A 14,415-nucleotide genomic window follows, 5' to 3' on the forward strand; every position below is an offset into this window, starting at 1 on the left:
CTTGTGAAGCAGCGTGTTTGATTATGAACGTGATCGAATCTAAATTCAGAACAAGACTGACAGATGAACATTTAAATAATTGCAATAAGAGTGAACCTAAGTGCATACACACCAGCATATACCTCCCTTGTGGAATCAATGCAGTGTCAGTCAGCTCATTAACTGTAAATAAGTGTGAATGCACTTCATGTCATATTGGATATTCTGTGTTTACAAACAGCAAAGAAGCACTAAGAATTCAAGTGGGAAGCAGAAAGAGTTGTGGGAGGCCTAAGGCACATTAGGTTGACCCATTTATTTTCAGGCAGGTGATTCCTTCCTTTTGTGCCAACTACCATAAAGCACCTCCAAGTTACAATCCATGCTTTGGCCAGGAATCAACCCAGGTCAACTGCTTGGAAGGCAGCTATGCTCACCTCTATACCACCAATGTCATGCTGGGCAATTCAACGCTGCTGAACAAAGTTTAAGTATTCTGTTGTGGTTTCTGTAGTGTAGTGGTTATCACGTTTGCCTAACATGCAAAAGGTCCCTGGTTTGAGACCGGGCAGAAACAAGCTAGAAATTTTGAACTTTGCTTTAATAACTGACCGGTTGTCATCACTGTAGGATCAGGTCCTCTAGGAACAGCCGGAAAGCGAGACCTTGGACAGAGCAGATTTCCTTCTTTTGTGCTTTTGTAGCAAAGCAGTGAACATTTGCTTACGAAATGAAAGGGAGTCTCTGGTTTTCCACAGAAAGTGGAAGCCTGGCTCTTTCGTTGCTCAATAAGACTCTGAACGTGACTGGAAAATTTTCCGTAAAGTACTGGTCGCCAAGTTCACCTATCAGCAAGAGGTCTATGCCCGAAAAAGGCTGGGAGCGGTTTCCCTTCCATTGAGCTTTTGTAGCAAGGCAGATTACAGCTGCTTGCAAAATCACAGGCAGGTTCTGCTTTTCCACTGATTGTGGGAGCCTGGCTCTTTCCTTCATCAAGAAGACAAGAGTAATGATGTGCTTGATTCGAGGGGTAGGGGTAGACATGGCCAGGGAAGAAGAGAAACAATACAGAGCAGCAAGTAGGTACACAGACTCCTGAATGTTCTCCATAACCATACATTTCATGTAAACACCAACCAGAAAAACTGAAAATATATGTACACACTGTATTTCACAATAATTAACAATGGTCAAGTCCATCAATAACGCAAATGTCCAAGTCTGTTAAGTTCAGTACCCCAACTAAACTTTCTAAATCTCACGGTTCGGTCCCCATTTGGGCGCCACTCTGTAGCGTGGTACCTTATGGGGTTTGGACGCCAGACAGTTCAAATTAACAGTCACTTATAACTTATAATTTGGACATCACTCAGAATAAGGCTACTCAATTCTTACAAAATAAGTTTATTATTATTTATGCAATAAACATAAGAAAATACAGATCGTTTCAGTCATAGAAACCGAAATAATGAAAACCAAAAAGTTCCCCTACGTGGGATTAATAAACGCACCCATAAGGAAATAAGGCTCTATTCATAAAAGAAACTTTTCACACACAAAAGGCAGAAAAAAACATTTAACCCCAAAATAATTCTTAACCAAAACAAAAAAGTTGTTCACTTTAAAGCTGCACTTCAATGGCGGCGATTTAGGCGTACGGGAGTTCGTGAACCCGAAAGCATGGGAAAGAGCAGTCAGATTCCGCTTAACACTCGGAGTTCTTTACAGCCAGTAACATCCAACGATTTAAACATACTGGTTCTCCACAAAAGTATTAAAGAAAGGATCTCAAACCCGTGATGTGCCTCCGAACCCTCAAAACTCCGCTCGCTAGTTTAATCACCTTGGCAGAATATTCCCGAAGTGTTCACCAGCCTCCTGAATCAATATCCACAAGGTTATAATCCACAGTAAGAGCATTAGAATGGTCCTTGGCAAACGCACACCATCAGTTCCGCCATTCCCACCTGGCGCTAATTTCCGCGTCCCGCTTTCTCTCACCTAGTCACCTGTTCTTTTTATTGCTTCCTAAGACCCCACCCTTCTCTTCATCTCTTTTTTTACTTCCGTTAATTAAAACACCACGGAATGGAACGGACTCCGCTTCTGCGTCACTAAATGGTAAATGGTGCAGTTATAGCCAAAGCGCTTTACACTGTGTCTCATTTACCCATTCGCACACCAATGATAGCAGAGCTGCCATACAAGGCGCTAACTTGCCATCGGGAGCAACTTGGGGTTCATTGTCTTGCCCAAGGACACTTTGGCATGTGGAGTCAGGCTGGCTGGGAACCGCCAACCCTACGATTAGTGGACAACCCGCTCTACCACCTGATCCACAGCCGCCCCTGTCACTGTGCAGCTATCTGTTACAAATGAATGGGAAAATATCCTTGGCATCCCTGCAATTCAAGGATGTTGTAATTGGTAAGTTGTGATGTCAAAAGTATCTGTACCAAGTTGATACTAAAATTTTAAAAAGAATGATACGATAAGTTTTTTTTTTTCAGTACCGGCAGTACCAAGTATTCTCCTGCTTTCTGATTGACTTTCTTTTGTAGGTATTAATTAACCGTGATTTACACTCAGCCATCTTACTGGAATTTGTGTAGGTTAGGAATAAGACTGAGGATGGAGTTGTACAGTTTTGTAGTGTGTATCATTTGTAAATATTGTTAACTTCTTTACCATAGCTATGCTGAGGGAGGTGTTGACTAAATTAGAGATGGAGCTGGACCAACAAACCACTGAGCTTGCTTCAACTACAGGTGTTCCAGGTGCAGTCTTTGGATACTGATGAAGATTTACTGCCCTACAAGATCTTCCTCAACTGCATAGTCTGGAGCAAAGGATGCAACAGAGCTCGGATTGCAAGCAAAAACTGGTGAGAATTTTTTTCTTTTTTTGTTAACAATCGCTTGCACAATTACACAGCTACTGAGAGTGTTTGTTTTCTCAAGGTGACACTCTCGTACTCAAAGCACAACATTCAACACCACTTTGATATGAGGGAACAGTTATGACCGAATCTTTGGTAGAGGAGCAAAACATGGAAAGCACACAGGGCAGGGTAACTGCAGGAGTAGTGAGAAGCACTGACACAGTTGACAAGGCAATACATGCTTATTAATTATTTATATTTATATTTTATATTATTTTATATTATATTATTGGTTTAAAAATCATCGGTTTCGGGTAAACTGGTTGGCGCTTATTGACAGGGCGGATGTGCTTGACTGCACTTGGCGCATATTGAAGAGGGTGATTGCTAATTCCCTGGCAAAGAACCTCAATTGGAGAGGAGTCAATGGAAAGACTTCACTGGCCACTCTCCAACTTGGAGAGGTCATGATTGGTAAGTATATCTGTTTACATACAGAATTAGCTGTCTCTCTCAGATGATATGTAAGGGGTAATCCACGGCTAGATGTGCACTAAACGATTTTAGTGCATGATGTGGAGGAAAAGAACCACTCGTTCAAATCGTCACCTAGCCATGGATTACCCCGCTTATACCATGGTCTTTCCACAATTAATAACATTTAAAGCTGTCATTGATTTTTGGAGCACAAACTTTGATTAGAAGTTTAAAATGACAGTTAATTTCTATTAGTTAGGTCGTTAGATCTGGAATTTTGCCCGATATAAATCAGACACAGAGATAAAGTAGTGTGATGAGATTACATTTATTTGAATGAATTGACAGATATCTATCAGAGACAGAGAGATTAAGCATGTATGAATTACCTGCATCATGTGCCTCTCAGCAGTCAGTCAGTGCGTTTACATGGACAACAACAATCCACTGTTAACCCGATTAAGACGATACTTTGATTAGGAAACTACCATGTAAACAGCAATTTTTAATTACCTTAATCTGATTAAAGTCAAGTTACTCGAAGTAAGCACTAATCGAATTAAGACATGTCGAGTACTCCTGTTTTAGTCGCATTATCAACGTGTATTACAGACATGTAAACACCTGAATCACATTATTAACGTCGTGTGAGTTTTCACCACATTTTGCGACAGGACACGTACACACACGGCAGTGCTCAACATTTTACGGCGAACAAGAGAGCACGGCTGCGTCCCAAACCGCATACTTGCCGACTATAGGCCTGTAGTAGGGAAAATGCATCTATCTCGGCTACTATAGAGACGCTAAGTGCACTTTTTGGGATGCAGCTCACGGCTTCAAGCAGTTGTCTACTTGCATGTACAGCATGACAAATAAATAACTGTGCTTAAAGCGTTCATAAAAAAAATTAAATAAAAACACCCAAAACTGTATACTATACCATAACGAAGACGAACTGTATATTGATACGTGAAATTCTGGAGGGACATCGGACGGCGTGGCGCGGTGACGTAATGACGTGGGCTGTTAATCTAATTATGTTCTATAACATGTAAAACGGGAACATGACAGGAGTATTCTAAAAGCGACTCATGTAAACACTTTAATCACGTTATTATCTTACTCAGAGTAAGGTCAATAATTAGATTACTGCTGTCCATGTAAACATAGTCAGTGTTGCGCAGCAGTAGTGTAGTAAAACTGAGAGTTGAATTACTTCACAAACAGTGATGGTACCACCTCATTGCTGAGAAATATAATGTAACTTTTCACCAGAAAAGATATTTTTTTTTGTTAAAGTTGCAGACAGCGCCGGCAAGAAGTGTCTGTGTGTACGAATGTGTGTTCACGAATGTCTCTGTATGCTTGAGTGTCTGTGCATGTGTGTGTGTTTGTGTGTGCATGTAGGCTGCGCGTTGATTTAGAAATGCTCACAGTGATCAAACTGACTGGAACTACCTGTGCAATAAACGGTTATAATGCACACCTTCCAGCCAATCAGAATCCAATATTCACAATCACTATTTTATACTCACCATGGTATAAATGTAATTAATGCTTAAGATTCATAATAACCTTACGATATGTATTGCTTTCTTCCAATGTTCATAGAAACCTCTTCACAGCTAATGCTGCAGAGATGGAGGTTGAGGGGACCATGAAGAGGTGGCTCCAGCTGGCATCAGATGGAGAGAAGACTTTTGAAAACTTTTGCAAAAAGAAGGTATTTAGAGTGTTTTAACTGTGGTGTCTTTGTTAATTTGTTAAAATGTTCATATTATAGTCTATTTTTGATTGTTTATAAAAGTCCTTGCTGTTTTTAAGTGGTTGAAATTGTGTGTGTGTTGGTACAGTAGCTGGGTGGCTATACAGTTGCGGTCAGAAGTTTACATACCCCTTGCAGAATCTACAAAATCTTAATACTCTTAACAAAATAAGATTGATCATAAAAATCCTGTTTCTTATTTAGTACCGCCATGAATAAGCTATTTCACATAACAGATGTTTACATATAGTCCACAAGATAATAGCTGAATTAATCAAAATTACCCCATTCAAAAGTTTACACACGTTTGATTCTTAATACTGTGTGTCGTTACCTGAACGACAGGTCCTTCACATACTTTGCTTTTCCTGCATATTTTAGCCCTTTCCAGTAGAGGTTATATGATGTTCCGATCCATCTTTTCACACTGAGGACAATCGAAAGACTCATACACGACTATTCCAAAAGGTGCAAACATTCGCTGATGCTCAAGAAGGTAACAGCATGCATTAAGAGCCTGGCTGAAACGTTGTAAACAGGATGATCATGTAAATTTTTTTGTCTTCTGGGATACTTCTTCTATGCTGTATTAACCATCTTTCTGTAATAAACCTTTTTCACCTCAGAGGACGAGTCTGCAAGTGTTGTCTAATTTCCACGACACAACTCAGTTTTTACATTTTTTAATTTTATTTTTAAGAAAAATAATTAAAATTCAATAACCTTTTGATTGTATGAGGTACCGGTAAATGAGAAAAAACATAGTACTACTTTCATAAAATGTCATGTGCAGCTTGATGCTAATTATAGTAATGTATAGTAAGCGACTCCGTTTCCCAGAATGCACCTCAGACTACAAACATGGCAAACACAAACTACAACTCCGAACCAACACACAGACATTGTTAACCTTCTCCAGAATACTAATCAGACAAACCTGTTACCAATGAACCCACTACATTAGAGAAGGAAATACTGGATGTGAAGTGCAGTAGTGCTAGTGTGTGTGAATAGACTGTCAGTTTAGATACTGACCCTGAACACTACTAACATGCAGTGCTTTCTTGGGGTGGTGCTGAAGTTGGAGTTGAACCGGTAAGAAAGATATTAGAGAGGCTTCCTTACACTCCTGAGTATGTTCAATTAGAACCTGCACCAAACTCCCCTGATTCAAGTCATCAGCTAATTAAGCGGCCTGCACAAGCTGGGATGGGTGCTTTAGAGCAGATAAAACACCAAATGTGTTAGATAAGAGTTCAGAGCCTGTGTTCTAGACACATGATTTAGAGTGGAGACTTAGGCTTAGACCTGAGCTTTGGAGTTATTCTGATTATAGGTTTCAGTGAGGAAGTGACTGAAGTTAAGGAGAGGAACTGAAAATAAAATTATAGTCTTTCTGAGTAAACAGAATAAGGCTATATTAGTGTTATGGGGGAAAAAATAAGCTTGTAGCAGTGCTGATGAAATACATGTACATGTCAAAAACTGCTAGAATGCTTTTTGGCCACAGCTGCTGTAAACCCACCCACATCCTAGAGATGAAACTGTTCTGTAATGAGGGATGGGCTAAAATTCCTCCAAGCTGATGTGCAGGACTGATCAACAGTTACCGGAAACGTTTGTTTGCAGTTGTTGCTGCACACCGAGGTCACACCAGATACTGAAAGCAAAGGTTCACATACTTTTGCCACACACAGGTATGCAATATTGGGTCATTTTCATCAATACATAAATGACCATGTGTAATATTTTTGTCTGTATCCTTTAATTAGGTTCTCTTTATCTACTTTTAATACTTGTGTGAAAATCTTATGATGTTTTAGGCCCTGGTAATGAAGATGTATAGAAGGTTCTAAAGGGTTCACAAACTTTTAAGCACCACTGTAAGTGGGATGTAAGGTCATAGCAGAAGAGCTCTTCCGCAAACACTACCGATGTGACCGTGGACCATGGGTTCTTAAGCCTAGACGAATCGCTTCCAAAAGACCACGCCTTAGCTCTGTCTTCAGCTGGAAATGGTTAGATGTCTCCGGCAGAGCTGGTTAAGCGAAAGGCACTTGAGTCTCACAACAGCCCATTTGTCGCGCCCATGCCAGATTTCTTGTTGTCTGGTGGAATGACCTGGTCACCTTCTTACCACAAATGGGTATACCACTAGCTTGGCCTAGGGTAGTGTGGCTGAGTGGTCCAAGGTGCTGGCTTTAGGCTCCAGTCTCTTCCGGGGTGTGGGTTCAAATCCCACTGCTGCCAGGGTAGTTAGCTTATGGTGGGTGATGTCTTGTCTCCAAAGGCTTTATGCAGGTTTTTCTCCCACACTTTCATGCTATACACCATGTAGCATGCTGCCTCACGAACGTCCCAATTCATACCCCCTTTTTCCACAGTTGTTGTGTATATCCAGGTAAGAATAAAAGTTACATTTCCATCCATCCATCTTCTATACCGCTTAATCCTTTTCCGGGTCATGGGTAAAAGTTACATTTTCCAAAGAAATTTAACTCGCTGAGATGGGCAGTCCATAGGTAGTCGGTACCTAGCCACCCAAGGACTGGATTGCATTGCGATGGCTCAACTAGGGAATTGTCCCGTTCTGTGAGACCTTTGGGCCGTCTCGCCGCATCGTCACCCTTCAGTTTATATGACAGCACAGCTCGTACCTGAAGACTTGACTAAAATCTATTTGAGAAGCAGTCATCTAGTCAGCTAACATTAAACCCTAATTTGCATAGTTTTCGTTAAAAGCAGTGGGCCTCGGACAAGGTGGCCGAGAGGTTAAGGCGATGGACAGCTAACCTGTTGTGCTCTGCACGTGTGTGTTCGAATCCCATCCTCGTTGCAAACTTGTTATTTTGCCTCCTCTTTACAACAATGGCTGGCTTTGTTGCAGTCTGTCTCACACCTACAAGGCCTACAAACGGAAAGCTTTGTACAGGTCCCTGAGCTAGCACTATAGAGAGTGGAGAAATGTGAAAAGCCAGCACTGTGGATACATATTTTGCAACCGTGTGCTGTATTTCAGTGTTTGGACTCCACCAATCCACAGTCAGACTGTGGTCGAATGAAGGAAATTCACGAGCATGGTTACCCTCCCCAAGCGTGGTCAACCAACAAAGATCACTCCAAGAGCAAGACATGTAATTGTCCATGAGGTCACAACGGATCCCAGGGTAACTTCTAAGCAACTAAAGACCTCTCTCGCATTGGCAAATTTTAATGTTCATGAGTCCACCATAATGAGTACACTGAACAACAATGGAGTGCATGGCAGGATTGCAAGGAGAAAGCCACTGCTTTCCATAAAGAACATTGCTTCCTGCATGCAGTTTGCTAAAGATCACATGGACAAGGCTACTGGAAAAAATGTTTTGTGGACAGGTGAGACCAAACTATAACTTTTTGGTTTAAATGAGAAGGGTTCTGTTTGGTGGAAGGAAAACACTGCATTCCAGCATAAGACCCGTATCCCATTTCTGAAAAATGGTGGTGGTAGCATTACAGTTTGGGCCTGTTTCGCTGCATCTGGGCCAGGACGGCTTGCCATCATTGATGGAACGATGAATTCTGAATAATACCAGCAAATTCTAAAAGAAAATGTCAGGACATCTGTCCGTAAAATGAATCTCAAGAGAAAGTGGGCCATGCAGCAAGACAATGCTGGCCCAAATTTAGCCTATTACCCAAAAACACTTAAAATTCAATATAGAAGCAAATACTCACATCTGTGAACCCAGTTGGAGATAGAAAAAAAGACACCAGCCGTGAGTGAGAAGAAGCAAGGGTCCAGATTTATTGGTTCCGTTCCATCACACGAGATCCACACCAATGAGAATTCTCAGAAGTGATCTGACACCTGTATTTACACAGTAGATAACCAATATATTTCAGAAAGACTATGATATCAATACCAATAGGGTTAAAAAAAGAGCTCATCTACATTACCATTATGTTTTCAAAAGAGGCTTATCAAATTTACCATTATGTTTTGAAAGAGGCCTTTCTGGATACCATTAGGATTGAAAGTGAGAGAGAGACAAAACAATTTAGAGAGACCTTGGTCTCATTGTTATCTCGCGGGGGCAGCTTGACTCAGCTACCCTTATAAATGGCTCCTCATGGTTTTCTCTTAAAATTAAGGCCTCCATCGTCTGAGACAAGAATCTTCACCATCTGAATTATGAGTAAGTTTCTTTTACATTTTTCTGTATTTCTGGTTTATAATTTATTTTCATATTTGCTCTATATCTCTATTTTATATATAGTTATACTGCTTGCAAATTGTTTACTGTACTTCCTACTTCATAATATCATTATATTACCCTTCTAATATCCTACATATCCTACTACTCTTTATATTACCCTTATAACATCTTAATACTCCTTTTTATTATTCTTATAATGTTATAATGTTATATGTGTGTGTGAGAGAGAGAGACAGAGAGTGTGTGTGTGTTATGTCTGTACGCCTGCCCTTGACTGTACGAGAGTGTGTGTGTTTGCACTCCTCAGCTCTTATACTTCTCTGTGACTAATAAACCATAGTGTGTTACTCTTAAAGATCTTAAAGTGTGAATCCAATTTGTCAGTATCCGCCTAATACCGCTTCTGTGTGTCTAGGTGCCCGTCGTCATTTTTTCTTCTCTCCTTTACTGGAGGGGCTGGATTTAGATCTGAACACTCACTATCAGCTCGCGCATGTCACTGCTGACATCATGGTGATACTTAACATTCTTCGCAGCACCCCCTCTGGAAATGGAAATGCAGGGTCCCCCCCTCTCAGATACAGAATCCACCCCGTGAATGTGTGTATTGACGCCTCTACACAGACAGACCCTCCCTCCAGCTTTCAGTCTGAGGATGATGTCACCTTCTCTGTTCTAGGCTCTGACCATTCTTCCCTCTTCTCACCTGTCAGTCCACCGTACTCTCAGTGGTCTCCTTATTTCACCTTTGCTGACTATCCCATGTCCCCAGGACACACCCCATTTTCTTCCCCCTACCGCTCTCCTCAAGATTACGCACCCACCAGTCCTGTGAATTTTCAATAAAATTACATATTACTCATACTAGGTCTCCCTCATGTTTATTTCATGTCATTTTTATCCACAACAACAACAACCCTAAGCACACAAGTCGTTCTACCAAAGAATGGTTAAAGAAGAATAAAGTCAATGTTTTGGAATGGCCAAGTCAAGGTCCTGACCTTAATCCAATAGAAATGCTGTGGAAGGACCTGAAGCAAGCAGCTCATGTGAGGAAACCCACCCACATCCTAGAGATGAAACTGTACTATAATGAGGGATGGGCTAAAATTCCTCCAAGCTGACGTGCAGGACTGATCAACAGTTACTGGAAATGTTTGTTTGCAGTTGTTGCTGCACACCGAGGTCACACCAGATACTGAAAGCAAAGGTTCACATACTTTTGCCACTCACAGGTATGCAATATTGGATCATTTTCATCAATAAATAAATGACCATGTGTAATATGTTTGTCTGGTTTCTTTAATTAGGTTCTCTTTATCTACTTTTAATACTTGTGTGAAAATCTTTATGATGTTTTAGGTCCTGGTAATGAAGATGTATAGAAAGTTCTAAAGGGTTCACAAACCTTCAAGCACCACTGTAAGTGGGATGTAAGGTCATAGCAGAAGAGCTCTTCCGCAAACACTACCGATGTGACCGTGGACCATGGGTTCTTAAGCCTAGACGAATCGCGTCCAAAAGACCACGCCTTAGCTCTGTCTTCAGCTGGAAATGGTTAGATGTCTCCGGCAGAGCTGGTTAAGTGAAAGGCACTTGAGTCTCACAACAGCCCATTTGTCACGCCCATGCCAGATTTCTTGTTGTCCGGCGGAATGACCCGGTCACCTTCTTACCACGAATGGGTTTACCACCACGTCAGCCCGGGGTAGTGTGGCTGAGTGGTCCAAGGCACTGAATTTAGACTCCAGTCTCTTTGGGGGTGTGGGTTCAAATCCCACCGCTGCCAGGGTAGTTAGCTGAAAGTAGTTCTGCTTAACTTTCCCGGAACGGAAAGTAGTTATGCTCAACTTTCCAAAACTTCTCCAGTTAATTCTCAGTGGTAGTCCTTATCACTACGGATACAATATATTTTTCGCCACACGTTGATTCCATGGCGCTGTTCCGAAGCTTGGTGTTTTCTTTTTTTAAATTTTCTTTTTTTTTGAAGATCTACATTTTGAATGGCCTCCGCTACCGCGTAAACCAGTTAATACTTTATTGGCTTTATTTTTTCGGCTTTCATCTCTTTTTGTTTATTTCTTTTTATTTCTTTTAAGTCTTTTGGTAACAAGTGAGCAGATCACACAGTTATGTTAGATTAAGTTAGAATATATTAGAGTAGATGTGTATCTTTTCAATAGTTGTATAATTAAATTTTGGGTCATTGATCTTTTGCTCTAATATGAAACCTGTCAAGTTATTTTAAAAGAATCAGTGACCATAATTTTACTTTACAAAACATGCATAACTAAGTAAATTCTTTTTATATATTTATTTATGTTAATTGTTCATATCTATGGGTACTATTCAGGCCATCAGCATGAAGAAAAAAAAATCCCTGGGAGAATCAACGTGTCCTTCAGGAGAGGCCATCAGGTGATTTACTTCGGGACTCATCTGAAGAGGCAAGAAGCATTAAAGACAATCCTTCTTTGCAAGAGAAGTCAACACCTCAAAGAAAAGATGTGATCAGGAACAATACAGCCTCCCACTCTGTTCAATCCACCTGCTAGTGGTGTTCCTGAAGACGCACCTCTGACACAGGCAGCAGTTGAGAAGACACCAAAAAAAACAAATTAGATCCTGTTTAGCTTGTGGTCAGCCAATTTCTCATTACATGGGTGATAGCTCCTCTGTACATTTCTTTTAGCAGGCTGGTGATGTTAAATACTTCTACTGCTCCAGGAAAGTCTTTGAGGCATACTCTGCAGAGGGCCTTCTGGTCATCTGTGCAGGTTCTGCCACCAGCCACTAAAACAAGGACCCAATAGTCCTCATATCCACCCTGGTTTCCCTGGAGCGGCAGGCAGATACATTTACTGTCTTTCTAAAGTGCTCTCCCTGTATCAGGCACAGGGAATGAATGCAGAGACGACATGGGCAGAGTTTCAGCAGTCTTCATTCTATGAGGCTGAGAGGCAGAGGTGGATTGTTGAAAAGAGAAAATAACTTTGTTGTGAAGCACAGTATTTAAGGTCTGTGCATGGCATGTCTGATTGCAAGCCAAGCACAAGGTTGGATTTTGGTAAATAGTTACAAATCCTGTGTAATACTGTTGCCCATGAATCTCATTCTACGTCTTCTGTATTCTCTCTCTCTCTCTCTCTCTCTCTCTCTCTCTCTCTCTCTCTCTCTCTCTCTCTCTCTCTCTCTCTCTCTCTACCATTGTGGAATTGTGTATAGACAACATTGTATTTAAAAAAACAAAACAAAATTGTCCTGTGTATTTGTAAATATGTTTTATCTAGCTTGTATTTGTAAATGTTTTAAAATCGTAGTCCTTATTTTGGAATACATTTTCAATAACTTACTATAACACACCCTGCATATATTATTTCAATAGTTATTTTCATTTTGACAAACTGTTAATTTCACATTCTTCTTTAACAGTTAATTTTACACACTGAAAGAGTATCGGAATAGTAAATGTTGACAATGCCGCTTTTAAAAAATTACATAGATACAATATGTAACAGATAATATAATATAAATATTTGAACGGATGTTTTTACGTTAGGTTCGTCCGACCCTCCTCCTGGATTATCCTCGCTTTCTATTGGCTAGTCAGCGCTCTACACCTACGTGTGACTGGCCCCTGCGTGGCAGGTGAGAATTCTACCACTGAACCACCAATGCTTATCTTAAAAATCCATGGACTTCGCAGAGTGCGATTTCAAGCTGAGTACTGTGCTGTTTGAGCAATTTGGTTTAAAATTCTAAAGGAGAATCTCTTCCATTTTTCAGCAGCATGGAGTTTGTCCATTACCCTAGTTTTGGGCGGAATTGATAAGGCTTGTGAAGTGCTTTGGGTGAAGGCTCAAGCAACACAAACGTCTCCAAAACTCAGTTGTGCATTGGCCTGGAATCTAACCCGGACTTCACAGAGGGCGCTTTCCAGGTAAGTATTGTGCTGACTCAGCAATTTGGTTTCAAAATTGACAAGGAGCGTCCTAAGGCTCTTGTATATTTGAGCAACATGGACTGTGTCTGCTACCCTTTTTTTGGACAGAATTGATAAGGCTTGTAGAGTTCTTTGGGTGAATGCTCAATATTCAAAACTCAGTCGTGAGTGGCCGGGAATCGAACCCCGGCCTCACGCGTGGTCGGTCAGAATTTGACCACTGAACCACCAATGCTTATCTTAAATGAGTAAGGACAATGCAGAGTGTGCTTTTCATTAAGTATTGTTCTGATTAAACAGTTTGGTTTCAAAATAGAAAAGGAGCATCCTAAGTCTCTTGTATATTTCAGCAGCATGGAGTTGGTCTAGTTTGGGCAGAAATGATCAGGCTTATAATGTTCTTTTGGTGAAGGCTTAACTTTCAAAACTCACTTCTGCATTGGCCGGGAATTGAACCCGGGCCTCCCGCGTGGCAGGCGAGAATTCTACCACTGAACCACCAATGCTTAGGTTAAATAACTAAAGACTTCGCAGAGTGTGCTGTTCAGGTAAGTATTGTGCTGTTCAGCAATTTGGTTTCAGATTTGAAAAGGAGAATCCTAAGTCTCTTCCTTATTTCAGCAGCAGTCACACGCTATATTTCCAGATACTGTATAATATTATAATATCTCCTCTCTGCTCAACACGCATGTAATGCAGTCTACGTACCGTAGAGCAGTGTTTTTCAACCACTGTGCCGTGGCACACTAGTGTGTTGTGAGAGATCGTCAGGCGTGCCTTGAGAAATTGTCCAATTTCACTTAGTCTTAAAATTCTTTTTTATTAAAATTTATCCATGATTATCTGCAAATAATAAGCCATTGTTGAGTGTCTGTGCTGTAATATAGTGACTGGCAGAGTAATGTAATATTCGTCCGGGTGGCAGCAGGTAATTGCCTCCTACCTTCTTAGAGACAAGAGAATTAGTGACGCATGCGACAGGTCGTGGTGGCAGTGATGAAGAAGTTTTTAAAAAGGAAAAATGCAAACTCCGAACTGGGCCCTGGACAAGATTGTGACCCAGGTGAAGGGCCTAGTATGAGTGGTGGTAAAAAGAAAGCAAAGACGGTGAGCTCGAGGCAATACAGCGAAAGTTATCTTTCGTTAGGATTTACTTTCACCAGCGATG

The 14,415-nt window shown here is 40.9% G+C and overlaps 1 long non-coding RNA gene and 3 other non-coding genes across 4 annotated transcripts; 3 read left to right on the top strand and 1 right to left on the bottom strand.

Annotated features, from left to right (window-relative positions):
• Nucleotides 1-483: 483 nt before the first annotated feature.
• Nucleotides 484-556, top strand: trnav-aac (transfer RNA valine (anticodon AAC)). Its single transcript has one exon. It is a non-coding gene; the product is annotated as a tRNA-Val (tRNA).
• Nucleotides 557-931: 375 nt separating this feature from the next.
• On the top strand, nucleotides 932-5,543 carry LOC128631134 (uncharacterized). Its single transcript, XR_008395308.1, has 3 exons — nucleotides 932-2,863; nucleotides 3,201-3,334; nucleotides 4,952-5,543. It is a non-coding gene; the product is annotated as an uncharacterized LOC128631134 (long non-coding RNA).
• A 5,468-nt stretch (nucleotides 5,544-11,011) lies between these two features.
• trnal-uag (transfer RNA leucine (anticodon UAG)) lies at nucleotides 11,012-11,093 on the top strand. The gene has a single exon. It is a non-coding gene; the product is annotated as a tRNA-Leu (tRNA).
• A 2,589-nt stretch (nucleotides 11,094-13,682) lies between these two features.
• Nucleotides 13,683-13,753, bottom strand: trnag-gcc (transfer RNA glycine (anticodon GCC)). Its single transcript has one exon. It is a non-coding gene; the product is annotated as a tRNA-Gly (tRNA).
• Between the last annotated feature and the right edge of the window lie 662 nt (nucleotides 13,754-14,415).

The sequence above is a fragment of the Ictalurus punctatus genome, unplaced genomic scaffold (assembly GCF_001660625.3).
Source record: "Ictalurus punctatus breed USDA103 unplaced genomic scaffold, Coco_2.0 tig00004965, whole genome shotgun sequence".
NCBI classification, from domain to species: domain Eukaryota; kingdom Metazoa; phylum Chordata; class Actinopteri; order Siluriformes; family Ictaluridae; genus Ictalurus; species Ictalurus punctatus.